This window comes from Bombus terrestris, chromosome 13 (genome assembly GCF_910591885.1).
Source record: "Bombus terrestris chromosome 13, iyBomTerr1.2, whole genome shotgun sequence".
NCBI lineage: Eukaryota > Metazoa > Arthropoda > Insecta > Hymenoptera > Apidae > Bombus > Bombus terrestris.
This window is the reverse complement of record NC_063281.1, coordinates 8,068,430-8,078,223: the sequence shown is the minus strand read 5'-3', so window position 1 is coordinate 8,078,223 and position 9,794 is coordinate 8,068,430. Positions and strand designations below refer to the sequence as shown.

The 9,794-nt window shown below is 38.7% G+C and overlaps 1 protein-coding gene across 1 annotated transcript in view; it reads left to right on the top strand.

Moving 5' to 3' along the window:
- Positions 1–322: 322 nt before the first annotated feature.
- Positions 323–9,794, top strand: part of LOC100643339 — a 138,808-nt gene continuing 129,336 nt past the window's right edge. Inside the window, exon 1 of the mRNA XM_012315328.3 lies at positions 323–552. The gene's annotated coding sequence lies outside the window, so the exon portion shown is untranslated. The remainder of the gene's footprint in view (positions 553–9,794) is intronic.

Sequence of the window (9,794 nt, the reverse complement as noted above, 5' to 3'; positions counted from 1 at the left end):
CACAGTTAACAAACGCAAAAGGAAGAAAGATAGAAAGGGGTCGCTGGAAAAAGTGCCAAGTAACGAAGAAATGTCGGAAGAGGACGGTAAGGAGACGGCAACGTGATGAACAAGAGGAAGAATGAGGATGAAAGACGGATGCAAAAGGGTGAAGGAAAACAGAGGAAGGCCGATGGGATAGCTGACACGAGGAAAGGAGAAAGAGAAAGAGAGAGTTCGGGAAGGGGTGGAAGGAAAGAGCTTGCCGTCGAGTGGCGCGACAAGGAGGGATTGAGAATGGGGTTGAAAGTGGGGAAGCCGTGGAGAATCAGCGCACAGCTACACCCCACCGTGACGGCCGCGGCAGTCAGTCGTCCGCGCATCTTCGTTCGGTGAGGGTTTCGTGTTCGGTGGTGAATCGCCCGCTTCCCGTACCGAGTGTAGAGTCATCAGATTTGTCATTCATCGATCAGCTGATCCCTGACTAGTGGTGCGCCGACCTGTAGCCGCCAACCACCTCCAGTCGTAGCACGACTACCTCCGAATTTTTCTCTTCTCAAGAACTGCGAGTCGGTGAGTCGAGCAATCACTTTTTTTAGTTTCTTTGCGAGCGTTCGATATTTTCTGCGTCACTTTTTTCGAATGTCACAGCAGTGACATAGAGCAGCGCAAGATATACGAATTCAAGAATACGTTAGAGATACGGTATAGCGAAAGTTCCGTGAATTCGAGATCGAGTAGAATTACTGTTTTGACGTTGTGCTTCGCTTTGGAATTAAAGAGAATTGTCGTACAAGCTTTGCCAGCGTGTAGAAAGGGGGTTGAAAGTTAGGGGCAACATGTTTGTTTGTTGGAACTGGGAGCACGAGCTCTAGTGTGTTTTCTTTTCCTTCCCTCGTTTTTCATCGGCGTGCGAGAGAAGCAATCGATACCCGATTCTCGAGATGTAACCAAGGACGCGCCATGGCTTATCCGCAGCGACACGTTAAGAATGAATGGATTGCGTATCATAGATTTCGTTTTATGCTTCATAATTTTCTTATAATTTGAGCGTCCAGCTTCTTATCGCAGCATATTAACGATGAAACAACGCAAAAAGAGCGTTATTTTTAGTAACTGCAAGATTTTTTTGTCACTCACTGAAGTTTTGAAACTTTATATAAACATGTATCAATTTGAATCAATCACATAAAAATATTTTCCATCCATCCTTGCAATAAAAAAAAAAACTATTTATATGTAAATATAAATTAAGTCAGTCATAAAAGAAAGATTAAACGGCATTCCTAACCGAAATGTATACACAAGGTTCAAGGATTTCCTAGAAAGAACTTTCGCTTCAAAAAAACCTATTTGTTTTGCTTGTGTAGGCAAGAACCGAAGCTGTGCTGGTTCTCTCTCTGTTTCCCTCGTTTCTGTCAATATATACAATGTGATCAATACTCAATTCCTATACGTAATCCATTCATTAAATTGCACGTACATATAAAATTAAATCACCTTGTTCTCTCTTGGAAATATAATATTTTTTTTCTATTCGCTATTTATAGGATTATCTTTATTCGGTAATAATTCAACCATTTCGTAACAATAAAAAACATTACATTAGATTACGCTATAACGTTATCGTAACAATCTGTACACTGTTCTAAAACATTTCTGTACACTGTTTGTAATCTATTTTATGACTCGAACCAGGGTATAATTCCCTCTATTGTGCTACATTGCTGGACTCTTTACAGTCTCGTGCCCCCGTCTATTTCGCAACGGCAAAACTATGCTGTGTTAGCGAAATAGACGGCCAGAAACGTTTCGAATTGATGGGCGAAATTTTGGTCGGCATCAAGCCATAAAAGTCATTGTAATTTCTGTAAGTTCGCCACCACGTGTAACCTCAACTAATGAACGATTTCTAGCTGGGTCAAATGTAACAGAGAAACTCTGTTCCTCCGGTTAGACCCAGTAGAACGATTCTCTATTTCAAACACGAAGTATCTTTAGCGTCTGTTATAATATCCTTTAATTTAATTACGTTTTATTCCGTTGTCTCGTTATTAGATTTTACGGTGGTTCGCGAAAGTTTTTAGAATGTTTATCAAAGAAACCTTTTACGTGTATATTCTAAGTAAACCAGTTTGAAACTTCGGTAGTATCGTAACGAAACGCGATTGTCATGATTTTAGTAGGAAACTTTATTATATAAAATTATATAAAGTGAAATTGGAAATTATTTTATAAAATAAAGTACCCATCTCGGGCGTATAATACACGTTAAAGATAGTTCCACTGAATATTTAATAATATATTAGATATTTATTATAATTAGATATTATAAAATATCTATTATTAATATAATAGATATTTGACTGTCTCAGTAATTTAGTAATCTCTGCGAGATATAAATATATTAAGTACCTCGTGATTCCTATATATTTCTTCAGATTATCATGATAGTCGAGTCTAATCACATTGCTAACAAAATGTCAGAATATTTCGTTACAACGCACATAGTATATTATTCATAAATGATACCTACAAGTATTTGAATACTGCAGTGAGCAACGTTCTTAGCTTTATCATCAATTATATTTCTAAACGTAAAGTCATCCGCGATATCGTTCTAACTTATACAAATTTGCGGCCGTATTAATTCCAGGTCGTATAGCTCGTTTATAACTGGATGTATAATGGAGAACAGTGGCGGCGTCATTCTGACTGGTGATGTTCATCCACTCGAAACTAACGGTTTGCCCATGTAAATTTTCCCGTTGCCAATAATCGTTTCACCATGAGTATATTTACCGTTCATCGTGAAATGCTATTCTAATCTACCATCATTGTCCCAGCGTATATTTATATTTCTGCCGATTCGATCGGCGATCTATCAGCGTTTCGTTTGATTCTTGGAATGGTTCACCCGGGCAAAAATATTCAAGTCGTGCAACGGACCACCTTTTTTCACGGGCAGTTTTTATTGTCTCTTTATATTCGACGCGAAAGTACACTCGAGACGATGATAGAAGAAGGCTGTTACCGAGGGTATAAAAATTTCTGCAACGACGATTTCTTCATAAGGGTTGAAGCACTATAACTGGCTGACCTCAGGCCGTAAAGATGTCTGGGAATAAAGGACGTTAGGAGGAAGTTATATTACTTTTATATAAACGAGAATCATGGAACAGAAAAATTGAGTTACCTTTCCCTAACAAGTATAATCGTTTACTTCATTCCCGAAGATATTCCCATTCGGAAATCGAATTCGCACAAAATAATCATTCTCTGTATGGTTCAAATTAGTACTTGGTCGTTTCTTTTGATTGCAAGTTTTGTATACAAATCGAAGATTGGGATTTAATCGTTGGTAATAGGTTCGTGCCACGTAATTGTCGTAATAGCGCTAATGAACTTTGGTTAAATACACTGCGGCTTTGTTTTTATGGTCAGCCTTGGAAGTAGTTCGCAAAAAGAGTTTCCGTGTTTTACGTAACTCGAGACCCCCTCCCAAAACGTGTACGAAGGATCTAATGAACGGTCGGTACGAGGGTCGAATCGAAAAGTGGAGTTCAGCTTGGTTGTCGCCTGGTGGAAATTGTTCCTGAGTTATACCGCGTTCAACTATCTCTCCTGCCTTACGGTCTACGGGATCTATGTACCTTGAACTTTTCGAAGTTTGCGCCCGACAGAGGAAGCGTGACGTGGTGAACAAGAAGTGGTGATCAATCGGCATTAAGGTCGGAGCTGTTTGACGAAGGAGGCTGTAAATGAACATGTCTGAACCAAAATAGCGATAGATTTCAGGGAGGTTGGGTGAATGTAATGATGTAAGTGGGAGACCTTCGAGCTCAAATGGAGTGTAGCTGAACACGATAAATTCATTGCTGGCAAAAGATTTGGAATTACTTTGCGCTAATTTTATTAGTAATACGACGAAATTAACACTAAAACATCAATACTAGTATCTTTTACTTTGATATAGTTTTTTTTTTACCAAAGTCTTCTGCAAAATAGTAGATTTCTGAACTTACTTTTCTATAAATTTATTTTATTTGTTTTAATTCTTTTAGCTCATATAGTGATACCAAACATTTTCAATAGCGCACGTCGAAAATTTGAAGGAAAATGACATCGAAAAACGTATGTCGATAAAAGACCTTCAGTTACTGCAGTCTCGTAAATTTACTGTAGAAAATATTATTTTGCTCTTGATACTTTTATTAAATCACCATCATAAGGCTGCCTTCTGCGTCCTTTTTACACGCGATACTTTACGTATAAATTTCCTATTTAATTAGCCGAGGTTTCTTCGTGATCGAAGCGTGAATAAATAAATGTCTTTTGCGACGTTCTGTTTTATTTAATTAGGATACCTTGTTACTACACGTTTGAATTTTAATGAACACACGCACATGGCTTTCTTGTGCAGCCTTTTATTACAACATGGAAGGGAGAGTTGCCGCGTGGAAAATGAATACACTTTCCATAACGAACGCACCCTGATACGGCGCATAACTTCTTCTTATTGCGAAAAATTGAATTTTTTAAATACCTAGCACGGTACGTTACAAAGTGACTGGCCACGACTTCGTTCTCTCTCTTTTTCTCTCTTCCTCTTTTTTCGGGATTATTTTTACCGTTACCAACCATATCGTTCTTTTTTCTCATTCCATCGTGCTTTTTAAAGATAAATAAAATAAATACCTATTAAGACGGTAGTTACCACGATACGAATATTAATGACAAATTACGAGAATTAAAATTCAGCCAACAACGTCTTACTGGAACGTACAGGCGGCATCTAATGTTCTTTCTTTCTTTTTGCAAATTACGTCACGTTTTCCTACGCGATGGTTCATGATCCTGGATAATTTTTTAACATTCCTGTTTTGTGTAATAGAAATGAACGATAAAGGTATTCACGTTTATACGTGCATAGAATTTCAAAAACTTCTTTCCATTTAAGATATAGATCTGGAATAATTATCTGAAAAATTTTAAACACTCTTTTGCTATCTTCTTTCTTTCCCTCTCTTTTCCTTTCTTTCCTTTTGAAAAGTAGATTTTTCAAGTACAACCAGAGAATCCGGTAGATAATTTCAACTTGAGGACCATTTAGAAAGCTTACTACTACGATTTTCCGACCGCTTAACTTGTCATCATTTTTTCTCCCTTTGTTTCTACAGCCAGTCTCTCGCGTAGCTGCTAGTAGGTTATTAATATCATCGGTGGAAACCATTACTCGAAAAATCAATGATGATAAATTCACAGAGGAAACGTGTTAGAGAAGTTGGTTAACGATCGATGTTGGCAGATCGAGCGTCAGATTTCGCTCGATGTTATCGTTGCGGAGAATATTTCGCCTTGTTACCAAAAATTATAACCATTTTTATTCCCGGTGAAATAATACTGCGCGAAACAGATGTTACAAATTTAGCGTGTTTTATACGAGTAGGTAACCAACAAGATATTTTATTGGGGAGCCATTTTCGTTGAAAAATTTCGGATGTGTTGCGTGCTGGATTACGTTAAAAATATTTCGTTTAGTTTGTTCAGCTTGGTTCTGCCATGTTACGTCAATTCCATTAAAATACAATTTTATATAATATAAACTCATCGCTATATTAATCGTTTATAATTAAAAAAAATCTAATATCCAATGTCTTGGAAAATTGAACGCTTTTCTACCCTTATTTCGGTACATAAATTGCATCACCTAGTTTGGGACGCCGCGTAGGTCACAAACTAGCATTAAGAGCTTACCCGACAGCAAGAAAATTGTTTTCATCGTATTTTCCACTTTCGATACCATAAAGTGTCAGGAAGCGGGCGCTGAGCACAGAGAAAGAGACGGATGCTGCGAAAGGATACTGCGTCCAATACTTTCGACTTGACCAAAAGTCAATGGATGGCTAAGAGAGTGAAAAATAATTTGTCGAGGCAGTGGTATAAAACCAGTTGAAGTTCGAATGAGATTCGAGTGTTCGCGCGGCCGAAAGTATGCGACAGTTGTAAAAAGAGCTATGGAATAAGAAACGAATGCAAAGTACCACCGAGACGAGAGTCGTATCCAAAGATTTACCGTGCAGAAGCCCTCGCTTCCTGTCCGTTTGTCTGTTTGTCCGACCCCTCTTGACGATCCCCTCTATGCTTCTTGCTCTACCTCTCTTTCCCTCGGAAGCGTACATTTATGTTATGCAAATGCGATTCTCTTGGCCCAGGGAAAGGAATATAAGTGTGTGTAAGAGAGAGAGAGAGAGAGAGAGAGAGAGAGAGGGGCGGGAGAAAGAGTGACGCCGTGACCATTTTGCGCGTGGGAAATAAAATTCATGAGTGATAGTTTGACTTATTTCGAGATTTTTCAACGTTACATTTCCTCCGGAGAAATTTGCTCTTAAGGCGAGAGAACATCTATATTCTCATCCTCCCAAAGTTTCCATCAAGGAACATCCGTTCTAATGTCACGATCCTTCAAGATAAACGTTCCTTCTACTTGCTTATTTATTTATCTATCTATCTATTTATTTATTTATTCCGACTGATATGTATCTCTCGCATTTCTTCCATCTTTACTTACTTCTGGGTTGGATACATGTAATATTTCTTCTTTTTTTCCCCCCTTTTTTTTAAGACAGCGAATGATCGTTTCAGCTTGAAATTTATTTCTTACGAACGCTATAAGCCGATAGTTGAAAAATTGAATCGACACTCTTAGGAGGTTTAATGACGCTAGCTCTTTAACGTTGAATTTTTTTTTAAAGGAATCCTTCAAGTATTTTTATCCTTTAACGAAATTCACTGAAACTTTTTCAATTACAAATAGTAAGATATCCATAGTTAGTGTTGATTTAGCCGTAGAACGGTTAAATGATCGGTCCTTAAAGGGTGGTTAAAAATCGAAGGGTCGAAGGGTAGGTAGCAACCGCACCAGACGGTCGGACGTCACCAGCATCAAGCGGAAAACGGCCGGTTTAAAGTGGAAGAAGCAATTTGCAGGCCAGCGCCTGTATTTCCATACCTGTCAGAAGCAAACGTGCTGCTTACGTCACGATATGATCGTGATCTTCGACCACAGTCCGCTCAACGGTTTGCTTTAAATACGACCTAAATAAAAGGTATGGCTGATCTGAATGGGCTGTATATGAAAATTTATGAGCTGACGAGGCGTCAGACGATTAAGTAATTAAAAAAAATAGCCACTTATAAATATTCAATCGCTCTTTTCCTCTAAGGACGAATTATTTCATTGCAGGAGTAGAAAGTCGTCGGAAGGTCGAACAACTTTTATAACTCGGGTTTTTTCAATAAAAATTCGAAATGCTAATTGGATAACTTCTCTTTAAAAAAATATGAAGCTCTTTTCAAATCGAATTGTCTTCAGGCTGTTTGATGTTCTATTTTATAAATCTTTTTCCATGCGCATTGAAAAAGAATATTTTATATTTATTTTCTTTTCGAAACTTTGAAAGACGAGGTCATAATTTTCTATTACACAAGAGTATAACATTCTTCGTGTTGCGAGTTTCTCTACAATTAATCATGCTTCGACAACAAAATAGGGAAGTCACACTCCATAAGGTCCTTGAAGCCCAGCATTCAGTCAACCTCTATTTTGTTCTCAATACGAACGTAATTCATCTCAATCCGTAGGGCACTGCTTGTCCGGATTCATCTTTCACTTGGCGGCAGAAGGTTCGTTCCCAGATATTTTTGCTCGATCCTCCACCTCTTGACGGATCCTCGTAGCTTACGTTGCGTCAGAATTCATCGAATTAACAAATATTCGTCAGCGAAAATGTTAAAAATTGAGCATTTCATCTATCATATTCGGTCTATCATATTCAATCTCATCTATTTAAATCAGCGCGGTATTCTAGCTCTCGCATTAGGCGCAGACGAGCCGGCCACTTTTCTCGATTCCAGGCCACGCGAGAGATCTCGCGTCGAGCGTGTTAGCAGCTTCTTGTCCCAGGGAAATCGGATAATCCTGCGAATTCGTTATGCTTGGAGCCTTGGCTCTTTCGCCACGGGTTGCCGTGGCGAGGGATGATTTGCATAAATTTTCCACGGGTGGAAATGAAATTGCTCGTGAAGCAACAGCGAAGCCTCTTTCCGCCCTATTTGACGCGTGCGCTCGCAATCAGGACGCAGTGACGCCGCGACGTACGCGCACCAGGTGACGTCGTTTACCTAGCTTTCCAGCGCGCTAACGTTTCGCAAATAAGTCGGACGCGAGCGCAATTTGAATCCAACACGGCCTTTCTCCGCCCCCTGAGCCTGGAAAACGCGCATAGGTTCATCTGTCGTGATCGTAAATTCGGTAATCCTACGACGAATTCGGGAATCTAGGAACTTCCTCCTACTTCCCAATTGTCTTTCAACGAATTTGTTCTCGTTCTGGATCCGGCTCTTAGGTTTCAAACCCTTTTACGACTAAGAAAATTTGGGTAATTTACTGGAAAAAGAATTGTTCGTATTTCGATTTTCGTATAGATACGGTGATGAGGAGACTGCGGGTATTTAGAAGAAATTCACAGTTGTAGAACGTAATATAGAACGTATTGATACACGTAATCTAGAAAAATATATAAATATTCAAAGCAGAGTAGAGTAGAATTTCGTTTATTTGAGTAAAATTTTAGTTGTTGTCCGAAGAAATTTCATTGGCTGAATTCACTTATCCGGATGAGAATTTTTAACGAGAAATCACAAATAAAAAGAATGAGTGGATCTCTGTTATATGAATTCCAATTACAAAAACTATTTGCCTTTCGACAAGCTCATACGGAATTCCGTATAAACGGAATACCACTGTATTAGCTATAATATTCAATAATAATGAAACAACAATGCGTATTTATAATCTTGCATTTGTTATATTCATAGAAACATGGATTTCGTGTAAACACGTACTCATCTAGCGTTGAGTTTCTTCTCGGACGTTTAATTCGCCTAGAAAGGACAGCTATACGAAACATGGAGAGTGCACGTGCACCGAAGAATCCGCGGGAACTTCTCGAAGAACTACAAAGAAAGGAAACTACCCTCTTCGTACTCGTAAAAACAAATTCGAAACTTAAATTATTTATCGGAAGGGACTCCAGTATCGTTATTTGTTCCATGCGATACGAGTTTAATTAATTTTAATATATATTCGAGAAAGGGAACAGTTGAACGCTATTAGATAAAAGTTGAAACGTGCTGGCGAGTAACCATAGATTACGATAATACGAAACGCGGATCTGGAAATGTTTTCGTTTGCTCCCCACGGCTATCTGGTTTCGTTTGAAACTACATTACGTAATTTATTGCATTTCATGTGCATATTGGTCGCCAAATGTATCTCCTGTCAGAATAAGCAACGTGTTTTCGTTAATGGTTTAAACGGGCCGCAGATTATCTTTGTGCGGTTTCATTATACGAATAGAGTGACGAGACGACGCGACGGTACGTCGACCGAAGCTTCATTTCCGCAAGACATAATCCGTTCCGTACACGTTTTTCCGTAAGCCTGGCCATAGTCGCCGCTAATCCAACTTACGGGGAATCTCTCGGTATTGTGATTTAATACTTGTCGCGGTGGGTGCACGAATTTGCCGGTCGTAATTGCTGGTCGTTGGATTACTCGGTTTAAAAAGCATTTTGATGTTACGTTGATACGTATGACCGTTTTTGGATCTTGTTAAATGTTGCAAGATACGAAATGTATCGATAGAGACTGATAGAACTTTTAGATCACATTTTATAACAGTTTGGTATTGAAGGAATTTTCTATAACCGAGTAATCGTAGATAATCATTATATTTCATTTTCGAGTCTTT